Source organism: Numenius arquata, chromosome 10, assembly GCF_964106895.1.
Source record: "Numenius arquata chromosome 10, bNumArq3.hap1.1, whole genome shotgun sequence".
NCBI classification, from domain to species: domain Eukaryota; kingdom Metazoa; phylum Chordata; class Aves; order Charadriiformes; family Scolopacidae; genus Numenius; species Numenius arquata.
Window position 1 is genome coordinate 12813726 of NC_133585.1, and position 13700 is coordinate 12827425.

General features: G+C 43.0%; 1 long non-coding RNA gene across 1 annotated transcript; it reads right to left on the reverse strand.

Annotated features, from left to right (window-relative positions):
- Window positions 1-247: 247 nt before the first annotated feature.
- On the reverse strand, window positions 248-13415 carry LOC141469569 (uncharacterized). The gene is made up of 3 exons (XR_012463461.1): window positions 11504-13415; window positions 4647-4757; window positions 248-717 (listed from the first exon to the last, which is right to left on the reverse strand). It is a non-coding gene; the product is annotated as an uncharacterized lncRNA (long non-coding RNA).
- Window positions 13416-13700: the final 285 nt, after the last annotated feature.

Sequence of the window (13700 nt, forward strand, 5' to 3'; positions counted from 1 at the left end):
TCTTAATTGATACAACTAGACACAGGTACAATATGCAGTAATTCATGAGCTGGAAAGCGAGTTGAATGTGGTGTGTCATCTCTATTGCCACTTTAACAAGCATCAGCAAAATGTAACTTTATTTCTGTGCTGTGAAGGGATCTTACTGGAGTTTGAAACACGGAGCAGTATGTTATTAGTATGTGACACTGTAGGAGGCAAACACAGCTTTGTGTAAGGAAATGTTTGAAAAAAGAAATTGTAAGATCCAGTAACAGTATTTTTTTTTTTGGTTATTTTATTGGTAGAGATGTACTGCAAGCGTTGTGTGTGGATGCTTTGAGATGACATCGGCATTTTCAGATTAACAGGACAATTGTGAAGCTTCTGTAGAAGATTTGGGAGTCATAGCCTTTCGCATAAATTATTTCACTACCAGACTTTTGATATGCGTGATTTGCATAATAACAAATTGAGCTGGCATGATCTGTACAGCACTGACGGATCAGAAGTTTAATGTAAAAGCAGGTGGTGGTGCTGGAGATGACTTCTCAAGCTGGCCTGATGGAGTAGGCGGTGTGCCGGCAGCAGATTGAGTCTCTCTGGGCAGAAGACTGGACAGTGATCCCAAAGGTATAAAAGCTTCCTTCTTCCCCCCGAGCCCAGCGCCTGTGCCAGGCCTGCAGCTGGAATAGCGCGGTTCTACTTGGGAGCTGAATCGTCACTGCCTGGACGTTTCTGGGTGGACAAGAAGATAGTGGGAATTCTCTTACCATTTTTAGGGTGTTACATTTTTTCAACTTTTTCTGTAACAGAATATTCTAATGGGAGTTCTTCCTTTTAACCATGTTTTCAAGCTCAAGTACCTCACTGAATTGATAAAGATGTCTTTGGTGTCAGATGCACTAGCAAGTATTCCGTCTTCCCTCATTTTTCCTTTCTGGACATGACTAATCCCTCTGAGTAAGCAGAAGTCCAAGCACACTTGGTTGGCTGCTGCTATCAACAGGCAAGCCCACGCGGCTTTTTCAGTAAAGCGGTTTTTCTGGTTTTTTAATGAATGTGGTACTTGTTTAAATGGCAAGGAAACCAAAAATGTGTATTTGAGTTCAAAAGATAAGAAAGACTTAAGTAGCTGCTACTCTTCTGCATCAAGCCCGCCCTTATAGGATGGGTCGTTAATTGGAGATAATGAGGTTGGAATTTGCCCTGAGTCCTGCTAGCCAAGTGTTTTCAAAGCCAGGCTGCTGCTTTTCCTCCTCTGTGTAATACGTTAATTTGTCTTTGGGTAACGGACGCTACTGGAACAGAAACCATTTATATTCTTTCTTTTTTTTTTAACCTGCCCTTAAGGTCCCCTTTCTAAGGGGCTGTAATTTATTACATTTGCAACATCAGTAGGTGCAGATAGTCTTACTGCAAATAAAAGTGAAACCACTCTAAATAATGCAACTGCTTGAAGTCCTCATCCAAGGGTAGATTGATTTACTAATTCCACTTTATTCCAGCTGTGAAAACTGAATTGAATTTGCAGCTATAGGTTAAGCCTGGGGTTGCCACGCTTGGTGTGCTATGTCTGTGTGTGACAACAGGCACTCGCTGGTGATGCGGGGGGTGTTGTGAGGAGCCCTGGGAAAAGCAGTCCTCTTTGGGAGGAAAGCGAACTATTCATCGGCTGAACATTTCATCAGCTTGGAGGAGTAAAGGCCAAAGAATTTCTTGATGTGTGGAAAGCTAGGCTTCTCAATAATAGAGTTCTTCAGGCAGTAATACCCTTTGCCTTCTATGCCACGGCGTAGACCCAAAATTCTCATCTGTTTTACATGGTCTAAAGTTATATTTAGAGGAAGGTTCATTGTTGGATAAAGATTAATAGTAGGGTAAAGATTTGCAGCGTAAAATTAGGTGATACAGAAAATAGGAATCTATTTGGAGTACAGGAAAGAATAACAGGAATTTATTTAGATTTACTGCTGCATGTGGGAATTCTTTGTTTTCTGGATAATGACAGAAGATTTATTTGCGTCTCTGCATTTAATTTTTTTAAAAGTGGGGAGGAAGGGTGTTAACCTGGAGCGTGGAGTGGATGAAATGACTTTCATTCCACCTGTAAAGCTGACCCCGTGGTTGTGCCCTAGACCAACAGTGCGGCGTTGGTCAGGTGCGTGAGTAGTAATTGTGTGTGTGCCTGTGTGCGCTGCTCTTTTCCCCAAATTTTCTAGCTCTGTCACTTTACCCTCTTAAGAGGATTAAATGTATTCTCGCAGTCGAAACTAAGGAATAAAGACACTGAAAGGAGAATGTTATACCAGGAGAGAGATTTGAGTGAAAGGTGCGCCAAAGAGTTTATGTTTAATTGTGGAGATGAAGATTTACCACCTGGATTAATACATCTGCTAAAGACCCAAACCAGACTTCTTCAACAAGTTTGTAACTTGCATTGTTTTCTCCTTGAAGCTCACTAATGTTTAATCAGTAGAAACAAAAACTTGACAAAATTTACAAGGGCTACAATTTGATGAAAATAAAAATGATAACAGCAGCAACAAAAAAATAACAGCTACTAGAAATAATTTTACTTTTTTTCAGCCAGTAATTGACAAAAAAAAAAAAAAAGTATTTAGTGTGTTTGATGGGAGAAGGACTTGTGAATGTAGCTGTGACATACGTCCTAGTGACAGTTGCTGCTGTTTGGTTTCCTTCTGTGTTACAGTGTTCTACTTGGTGGAGAGCAAACCTTGATGAAAAATATGTGCGAATGTATGAGTGTGCAAGCGCACACAGACATATATATCTCTATATATATCTATATACAGTCATTTTGTTTCTCTGCTGTTACCAGTACCTAATGCATGAAAATCAAGGGGAAGGGCACTGTTGCAAAAGTTTGAATGAGAAAGGAAAGGAAGGAGTTGCTTTTGGATGAAATGAGACTGTTCAGGAGCTCTGCGCGCCTTACTGCCTCTGGGAACCATCCCAAAGGTGCGATACTTCGGGGTTTTTCATGGATGTGTGTGTTTGTTGTTGGCCTCTTATCCCAAACGTGGTTCTTGAAAGATTCTGGGGCATAAAATTTTAAAATATCCAGCCTATGTTGTTTTCTGCTCTGCTGTTTAATTTATAGTCTTTCTTTGAATGGAATTTAAGTACAAACCACAAGGAAAACTTGCAGGAAGATCACTTTGTGTCACAGCTTTACTCTGAGGCATGAATTTCGGTTCAAAAGGTTGATACTCAGGTTACTGACCCTCAAAAATTAGTTTAGAAATGTGTTATATAAACTGCTGTATAACATCTGGTGTCATTTTGCTCGCTCATATTTTCAAGTTTTGCCTTCGTTCAAGAAGGAATTTTAAGGCAAAGTGTAGCGTATCCAAATTAAAAAACCCATTGTGTTTGTCTAGGTGAAAGTGCTATAATGAAATTACACTTTAGCAGCAGAAATGGAGCATTGTAAATTAAATAGAAGTGATGCAATTATTGTTTGTAGTCTCCTTTGCCCTAACTTTTTAAAACCTTACAATAAATTTTTAATAAGGAAAATTTAATGTTCCTAATGGAAAAATCCAGTTGGAATTTTTTGTGCTGAGTACATTCATGCATATCATACATCTAGTTTTAAAATGGAGCTTCATCTTGCAAAACAGCATTTTTTGTTTGTGATACCTTGGATTACAATGAGAATCTTACTGAGGATTTTGCAAGAACAAATTTGTAACTATTTTATCCCAGCTAATCATAAAATTTCCTCCTTCCTTATTTGGTGTAGGTTATAATGGTTCTTCAAGTATCATTTCAAATGTGAGACAATACCAAGTATCATCTAGGACTTCAAATGTCATCTGTATGTTCCTGTAGAGGATCAATTAAAATTGCTGGGACAAATCAGTACTCCAAAACAATATGCTGGTCTAGTATACATCCAGTCTAAGACTGTAGATAAAAAAAAAAAATAAATCATTCTGTTGAGAGAACTAAATCAATTTATATGTTCCTCACAAAAAGACAGAAATATACGTAGTGTCACAGTGTTAAAAGGTTTATACAAAGATGAAATACACTGCAAAGGTAATTTTATTTAACACTTGTGCTTAGCATTCAGAAGTTTGCAGGAGAATGGGTTTGTGCTGTTTGATTAACATACATAACGTCGCTTCAGCTTTTTTAAATCTTCTGAAAATCACTGAGAATGTGCTTTGGGTTTTGAACTTTGCTAGCTGGGACCAAATGAAGTGGCTCTTGAACCACAGCTGTCCACACAATCCTACCCTTGTCTCTGAGGTTTTTTACTGGACAGAGTTTTCAAAATGCTGAATTCAAATCCTGAAGTTGTTAACCTCAGTCTGTCCTGCATTATGCTGATGTCCTTTAAAGCTGAGCTCAGTCTATATACCTTTTTCTGGGAGAAACCCTCAGCTGGTGCTCAGTACATGCCTAGTTCTTGGACACCAAACACATCTGAAGAAGTTGGCATGTTTATAGGGGTTCTGCTGAGGTCACCAGAAGTGGCTGTCTCAGGCTCTGGCCCAGGAGCTCATGCTGTTCACAAAGGAAAAGTGTAAGATGAAGTGGGGAGGGGACCTGCTCAGGCTGTTTCTGATGAACACCAGGTTTTGTGGATACTGGACCCACACTGTGTGTTTCCTGGGCCCAGATTGAAAACCCACCTGGTTGCTGAGCCATTGCTAGCATCATTCCAGCGAGAGAAGCATGTGGCACCATTGGAAGGTACTTTCTTTCCAGGGTCCAGCAAAAAAAATCATCATTGCACTAAGATACTGGAAATAATACAACCAAAAGATGAGAAGGAGTTCTATGAACCTGGATTTCACTGACTACATACATGAGATTCTACTTAGACTTTATGATTATGCAGTTTGACTTCCCAAACAAGAGACGTGCTCTTAGAGAGGTGGAGATCATCTCCCTTTCAAACAGGATTTTAGGCATATGTAAGACAAGGATATCCAGAAAAGCAGGATTGTTCTGCACAGCCTTAGTCATTGTCTTAATTGTTGATGTTTTCTCAACATCAGTAAATGTCAAATTATTTCAGGAACATGTGGAACATTAGTCCTGGATACTAAATAAGAATTCTAGACTTTCAGACCTATGAAAGAAAATAATATTTGTTAGTGGAACAGTGCTGAAACTCGTTATCTATCTGTGACCAATGGTAGGGACAGAATACTCTTAGTTAACAAGCTTTCCCTGGAGATGAAATCGGAGACACAGAGGTCTGACAGGGTGAAGAAAACCCATCGTGCAAGTTATGACGTGTCAGAAACTGGATCAACATCTGGGCCTGGCGTGTGGTTGCACAGCACTTCCTGTTCTGAGGTGTCAAGTATTTCTTGTGAGAACAAAATCCCACTGAGGTCTTTAAGGGGCTCCAAATAGGCTAGCAATTAGCCCGTGAGTACTTTTCACTTCCCAAATGAGATTCCAGTAGTACCATGTGCCATCTAGGATTAGGTTGCTATCATCTCCCAGCATATTGCAAAACATACTACCTACAAACAGTTGCCATGAAGACTGCATACACTACTGCACCATAAGCAACTTGGTTGCAACATTGAGACTTTACCAAGATGCAGCTAAAGTCAGTATTCTGCCTTAAGTTTGGCAGTACACAGCGTAACATCTGCAAATGTGATGGCGGGCTCCAGAACCACGGTGGCACTAGGCTGCCAAGTGCTTTCTTTGGAAGCTGCTTTGCTCTCTTCATTGAATGCAGTCAAAAATGGTAGTACACAGCTAAGAAAACTCCTTACGTCATCCCCTCTAACTCTTCCCCCGTCTATTTTCAATAACACCACTGAAACAAAATTTTACAAGAGAAAAGGGAAAGGCTGAGAGAGCTGGGAGTCTTTAGTCTGGAGAAGAGAAGGCTGAGGGGGGAGACCTTATCAATGCTTATAATATCTAAAGGGTGGGTTGAAGGAGGAGGGAGCCAGACTCTTTTCAGTGGTTGCCAGCGAGAGGACAAGGGGCAACGGGCACAAGTTGGAACATAGGAGGTTCCACTCGAATATGAGAAAAAAACTTCACGGTGAGGGTGCCAGAGCCCTGGAACAGGCTGCCCAGGGAGGTTGTGGAGTCCCCTTCTTTGGAGATTTTCAAGACCCGCCTGGATGCAGTCCTGAGTAACATGCTTTAACATTCTCTAGGCAATCCTGCTTCAGCAGGGGAGTTGGACTGGATGATCTCTATAGTCCCTTCCAACTCTAAAAAAATTCAGTGAAATTCAGTGAAAAGTCCTTGTTGGGCAAAAGTACCTGACAGTTGTTCTTCATCACTGGTAAGAAACTTCTATTCTATTCTCTTCTTGTTCTAGGGGAAAAAAATGTTCATCCTGATCTACTGAAAAGACTCTTTCAAAATGGCTGCTGTTTGAGGATGCTGAGGTTTGCTTCCACCAGTATAAGGACCAGGCTGCTCCATGGCACTTGCTTTATGGCCCAGCTTTCTAATGCCAGTTCCACAGAAATACTAAGCAGACATGAAATTATCAATCCTGAATTTCCACATCACAGTAAGGACCAGCACTGACAGCTCAGCAGAGTACCACACAGGCGGGGTAGAAAATAGGAGGTGGTTTACTCAAAAGTGAACTCACCAGCCATGGTGTCCAATTGTAAGAACAGATATTTATGAGAGTATAACTAGTTCTTTGAGATGCTGTGAAAAGTATGAAACACACAATCTCTTGCTCTCAATGTTTCAGAATAGCCATTGTCATAAGCATCAAAGTGCAAAGGAACAAATGGAAGATTACAGGTCTTTTGCTCTTTTTACTCTCCTACGGATAGAACCAGGAGGCCCATGAACACTCACAACCCAGCTCTGAATACAGCTTGCCAAAACAAGCTCCTCAAGATCACGAGCTCAAGAGTGACAAATATTCCTCTAGCAGCTTTCATGCTGACTCCTTTATCTCTGTAGAAATACAGTAACTGTTGGAAGCATGTTGTGACTCTGCCTTCTCTGATCTTCCCGGCAGCTGGCAATAGCCCTGAGGAATTCTCTTGCTGAGTTTCTGCCGCTCTCTGGAGCACTTGAAGGGTTGTTGAAGTACGTCCAATGTCCTGGCTCTGTGATGCTGTGCCCCGTGCTGTGCCAGCACTGATGCTGGCAGTGGGGGAGATCTGAGACCTGCCCTGCTATGAGCGTATGAGCAAAGGAGGTAAGCGTGTGTGCACTTGGCTCCAGAATGCCTCATTTCCACAAGGAGCTCTGGAAACGCACCTGGAGCCTTACGCGGCAGATGCAGCACAGGGAGAGCAGAGGAGTTCATCGCTACTCAGAAGCTGTCATACTGGTTTATGCTGTTCTCATCACACTGGCTGGAAACTGCTCATGTTACTGTGTAACCGGTACCACACTCTGGTCAGACTGCAAAATCGCTCAAAGGAGATCTTCTGAACATACAAATTGCTGGTAATAATGTGGGATTTGGGATGGAAATATAAAGTTTTATGATAGGTAAGTAAAAATAAGGTGCTAAATTGCATCCTGCATAGGGTTAAATGGATTATGAAACATGAGAAAACCCACTACACCTTCTGGACCCCACAGATGACTTTATGAAAGAAATTGTGCATGAATATAGGAGATCTTTAGTTAGCTTCCTTGCAGCATTTCTGCTTAAACACAAGATGAACTAAAGAGACATCACTGCCAGTGTTCTGGCAGACAGACAATGCCCTAGTCTCTTACTGTCACTATTTGCAAAGGATTTGAAGACAGAGAGCATATTGATTAAAAATAGACTTCTTGGAAACTTGGTGGAGGGACAAGTGTCAAGTAGGTGCTAATGTCAAAGCAGGAACTGTATAGGAATGACAAGAGCTGATTATCAATGACTATCAGGCCCAACTGGTGGGGATCAAGAGCCCTAAAGCAACTCAGCAAATGGCTGTGGTTTATGTCACGTCACTTACAGTTGGAACTAGAGGAAAGACACTGACCACAAGCTTTCAAAAGAGCTTCAGAAATAATCCTACCAACCACAGGAGAGCAAGTTTAACTTTGTTCCAAAAGAAATTGCTAGATGTTACACACTATAAATAAAGCAGAGGCTGCTGCTGAGGTACTTGGCTAAATATTGGGGGGAACCAGCTGCTGTAATACTAAGAGAACCGTAAGTACTGCTCATGAAACTCCTGAGGAGCTCCTAAGTAAGCGGACAGGCGTAACACAGCTAATATAAAGCCATGCAAGCGTTGGTTAAAAGCAACTCAGGAGATCGTGTAGCCCAGACTTGAGCTCGAAATGAGATCCATGACCAAGCTACTTCAGGTCAGCCCTGCCTTTGTGCAGCCCAGTTTTGAAAACTTCTAAGGATGGAGATTTCACAGCCTCTCTTAAGTAATCCACACCAGCGCTCTACTACTCTCCTAGCTGAAAAAAGTAAGGTGTGCTTGTCAAAAAAAATTTTAAACATAAAAATACTCACTAAAGCCCCCTGGAGACCCTAAGCTATGCATAGAGAGAAAAGTCCTCTATTGGACTGAAAACCTTCAATCCAAGGGCTTAAAAGAGAAGAGCTGAGAGGAGATAACAACCCCATCCCTGCAGGAAAGGAGGATGCTGCTGAGTTACCAAGGCATGTGAGCCGAGTGCTGCACTGTTGCATGGGTTTATGATTGACTTGACAAAGGGAGTGTGGTGGGAGGGAAGGGTGATGGACGGCAAGTGTTTGGCAGTCTGTGGGCATTTGGTTATTCATGATAGTCTAATACAGTAAGGTAGAGTGTAAATTAACTGTTGCCACCAGAAAAAGGAAAAAAAAAAAAGTCTGACTAGTCAATTTCAGCAGAGGGCAGAAAGACAATTACAACATTAGGCTTTATTTGGAAACAAATAGAAGAAGGAAACAGGAACCATCTTCACATCACAGGACGCACCCATGATGTTGCCTTGTTTTGAATACAGCATGGATTTTTGGAGATAGCAAGACAGAAGCAGATACAAAAACCAGCCTCTTTATCTTCCTTTCTTCTGCTTTATACCCTGAATAACCAGCAATATGGAACAGCCAGAAGGGGTTAATAGGCAAGAATTCTTCAGCTTGAAGAAGCAATAATGACTGGAGGTATAAGACTTGGAACAAAAAAACTCAAATATGATGTGGAAAACGTAAATAGGAAATGACTGATTTTCCCAGAGCTCTTCTTCACTCTTACAAGAGGGAGCCCAGCGCAATTACAAGTAACGGAATTTAAAATAAGCAAAAGGAAGTACATTTTAAAACAGCACAGAATTAAACTGTGGAACTTGCTGCCTCACAATACTGGGAACTGTTCACTCAATGTTTTTCTACTAAGCATTAGACTTTGCATGTGAGGCAGCTAAAATTCACAGCAATGCATGAGGGAGTAGTGCCAGGTCTCTCTGATGTCTGCAAGAATTCATCTCTCCTTTCGAATCTTGCATCAGTTCCCCAGTTCCTTACTGCACCATTAGTTTGTGACAGCGCATTCGTTCTTCAGTGTGTACTTGCAGCAGGAGCAGCTTTACTTGCAGCCTAATTCCTCAGTTACCCAGCAGTGCCCCAGACACCACTGTGCTTCAGGATTAGCTGGGCTTAAAGAGTCATGTCCCTGGCTGACAATCCTAGAGTGGCAGACTGGCCAGGGTCTGGCTCCCCTGTGGGGCAGGGAGAAGGCTTCCACCCCCACCGCTAAAGCACTTGCCTTCCTACAGAAGGATTTCCTTGCATCTGCTTGGATGGTAGCATGGGTCTGTTCCCATTTCTTCCATACCTTTGGTATGTATTTTCCAGAGCTCACTGTATACCTGTTTTTCCCCTTCTTGCTTCTCTTCTAACTAATTTACCTTCACCTCCCTGCTTTCTCCCAGCCTCTATATGCTTACCAATCCCTACATAAATAATTTGTATTCTTTTCAAAAGTAGTTTGAGTCCCCTCTGAATAATGTGCTACACTCAGGTTGCATTTCCAAAAATACTAAGCAAATACCACGGCCAGACATGCCATGGCAGCAGATCTTGCTCACATTTTGACCCTGGGTAGAGTTCCAGCTTCTGAGGCTGGAGGTGGCTTCAGCTCAGTTGTCATATGTATCCCCTTGAGCTCTCTTCGGGTCACATGAAACCAGGCTGGTGAGAAACCTCCTTAGCCAGACTTTTTGCTGCTCACTGCTTGGCACATCGCACATGCCTTTCAGGGGAGCTCAGCTCTTTCTTTAATGCTGTTTTCCCTGTGGCTTCCTCAGAGTGACAGGGAGGGAGCTGTGAGATGGATATGGATGACGGAGATCAGTGAAGGGGCAGCTGGAGCCGTGGGCACGCTCCCACGCACCCTACGGAATGCTGGTCTCAGGGCAGTCTGTGTGCTGAGAACAGCAGTTCATATCCCCATGAAGTGGCAACGCTGAGCTCAAGCCCTGCACTGCCGCACACTGATTGGTCTGAGTCCATCCAAGGATGCATGAGGGCTTTAGCATAGTTAGGAAAGTCAGCCTCTAAATAGGACTCCCTAAATTTAATTGCATATGGAAGTGACACAAATTCAAGGAGCAGCTCACAGAAATGTATACTGCTCTGGTGTAAGTCCAGCTCTGTCTTAATTATTAAGGAGTGGTATTTTTAGCCGTCATTTGCAATAGATTCCACACGTCTGAAACCCTGTTTCCATGAAAGTTCATCACAATGTCAGGTATTTAATTAATTATAGCCTTTATCTTAAAGGCGTTACTGCTTTTAATAGAAATGTTTGTAAAAACCTGTTTGATTCCTTTCCTGTCCCCTCCCCACTGTGAAGGCTAAACAAGCACACAAGTTTTAGCCATGCTTTCTAACATTACAGAGCGCCAGATTTGCCTGGGATATAAATATAAATCCAGAGAAGGGGGGAGGCAGGAAAAGTTGGTTTACAAGAATACGGAGATTCTTTCAAAGAAACATATATATGTCTTAAGCTAAATTCATCAAGTTATCTGCTATTCTGCCAATAAGAAACGTATGCTTTTTAAACAAGTAAATTGCACCACTTGCAATCTTTCTTACCAAAAAAAAAAAAAAAATCCTTAAACAGCTGGCAGATCTTAGTACCATTTGCCTAAATTCCTAGACTAATTTACATTTAAGAGCACATTACGATGACAACTTTTAAATCTTGCTAAATTCTCTTCTTACTACTTAAATATTTTTTTTTGCTGTACTTTCTTCAAGAAAAGCGATCTGTAGTCTGGAACCTCCTCCACGTGCAAGGACCCTCATCCTGCACCTTTAACTCTCAGCGCACTTTGAATACTACTGCGCCAATGTAGAGTAGGCTTAAAGCATGTTACCTTCAAAATATTGTTTATGAAGAAAGAGTAAACAGATCATATCTAGAAAGCCAAGAATTTATTGTTAGTATAATTGAAATCATAAGTCTAATCTAAGAATCATTATTAGTCCATATCTAATTATTACAGAAAACGAAAAAATGCTTCTCTACAGAAAGAGTTGCAATAAAAATAAAAACAACAATACAGTTAAAATTGTTATACTCACACTTCCTAGCTGCTTCTCCCTTTCCAGGTGTTACGCTCACCCCACCACTGCTTCTTGCGATCTTCAGGTTGGTGGCTTCAGTCCGGTGGTAGGGGTGCTAAGGCTGCTCACCAGAACATGGGGTCTTTTGCTGGGAGGAATGTGATGCTGATGGCTGCACCCTTCTCACTCTGGGATCCACCTGGGGTCTTTTTTTGTGTTTGCCAGCAGCCTTTCACACCTTACTGTTTCATCACTGGTTTGCAACTCCACGATACCCAAATTTACAGTACATGATATACCTTGCATACACTAGAAACTTGTTCTTTGTTCCATTATTCATAAAAATGTGGTTTTGTCTAACTCTAGGTCTGTATTTCTCTTTAATGGAAAAAGATTTGATTTATTTACAGCTGTGGGGTCTCCAGTGGCAAGACTGCGCCTCATCATTTGTCATCTTGTGCCTGTACTCCTCCCCACCACATCCTGTATCTCCCTCTCAAGGCCTCTGCTATCATTGCAGGCCTGTATTTCTCCATGCTACACCATTATGTTGGTTGCATCTTGTTCTACACAGAACAACTACTTGTTACTCCTGTCTGTACACAACTATGGTGCTAACATACAAGAATAAGCAAAAATAAAAACAAATCTATAATCACCTGGTCAGTAGAAAAAAATGCTGTTACAGCTAAGCCAAGTTAAAAAAACAACCTTGCAGGTAGGTCAGCTAATGTTCAGCTGAAGCAAGCCTAGCATGACTCAGTGTGAGGCTTTGCAAACTCAGTTCAAAGCATGTGGCCTGTTACTAACAGTGGCAATGTCTTATATGGCAGGCAACTGTCGCATCAGCAGAATGCAGTAAGCGACGCAATAAGCAATGCTGCTGCGTTACATTCCAGCTGCAGTTACAGCAGTGCCTGCCCTGCTGACAAAAATAAGGCTGTACAGGTGCAGAGCAGCAACATCTGGGATCTTAATTACTGCTCATACAATAAAAGAACCCAGCCTGCCGTTACGGTCTCACTCCAAGTTGGCTGGGCAGATGCTTAAGTGGAAAAATAGCTTACTGGTGAGATCAGCCTGTTCAATCCAGGGAAGTGAGAAGAGCAGCTCCTTATTAAAATAGAAAGCAAAATGAGGCAATTCCTCTGCCTGTCAAATAACTGGGTAAACCTTTTCAAAGCCTTTGCTCCATGTGCTTTTGTTAGATTCGATTGCCTCTGTCCTATGAGAGTAAAAAATTCTTGGCAGGAGAAATGCTGCTTTCACAAGTGCCGAGCTTTTAAAAGTTAATACTTTGTTTTTATAAAAAGGTTGCTGAAACAGCCCAAGTTTCAAGACAGATTTTAAATAATAGTTTGCATATTTTTCAGGACCACCACCTGGTTTTCACGGGAAGCACAGTGGGGCTAAGCATTTCTCAGTAGTGACAGATGAAGAGGGAATGGAAGCAGCAATCCCTCAGGCCAGAAGGGCTCGAGGCACTTGGGAGACAGTGGCTTGTAGCTTGGCCAGGGGCCTCTCAAGTGTCCTGTGACGTTCCCCACCCTGGAGCGCTCCAGAAAGTTCATCCAAGTTAACGAGAGGCAGGCCCCACCAGTTAAAACTTCATTAAACCTGCAGAATAGACGCTAAGCCCATGCTTTGGTTTAATTCACAAATGGGATTGAGTAAAGCGTTTACCAGGTCTCCCTGACCCAAATCCCCAAAGGCTCGCTGTGCTCACTCACGAGTTCTGAGCTTAAAACGTCTCTGCCCTCCTCCTCCTGGGCCGGGCTGTAAAATGAGGATCTTTCCATGCCGTAGGGACCGGGCCCATACGCCAGACGAAAGGTGTCCAGGTGCCGGCCATCTGCTGGGCCCGGCCCTGCGCCGCTGCGCCCCGGAGAGCCGCCTCCCGCCGCGCCCGCGGCCGTTGGCAGCGCGAGGCAGAGGCGGGGCGGGCGCGCGGGGCCCTCCCTCAGCGCTGACAGGAATCCGCGCCCCCCCCCCCCTCCCCCCGCCCGCCCCGCCTCAGCTCTTCGGGGAGAGAGGGGAGGAAGCGTGTGGAACGCATTCGTTCAGTTCGGGTTAGTCGCTCGCTGCTGCTCCCCCGGCTGCGACGGTGAGATGTGCAAAACACCTCAGACGTCCGAGCACCTGCTCACCTGCAGGGATGGAGGCTGCGGCCTCAGAGGGACGGGGTGGGAGCCACGCCACCCAGAGAGGCTTACGC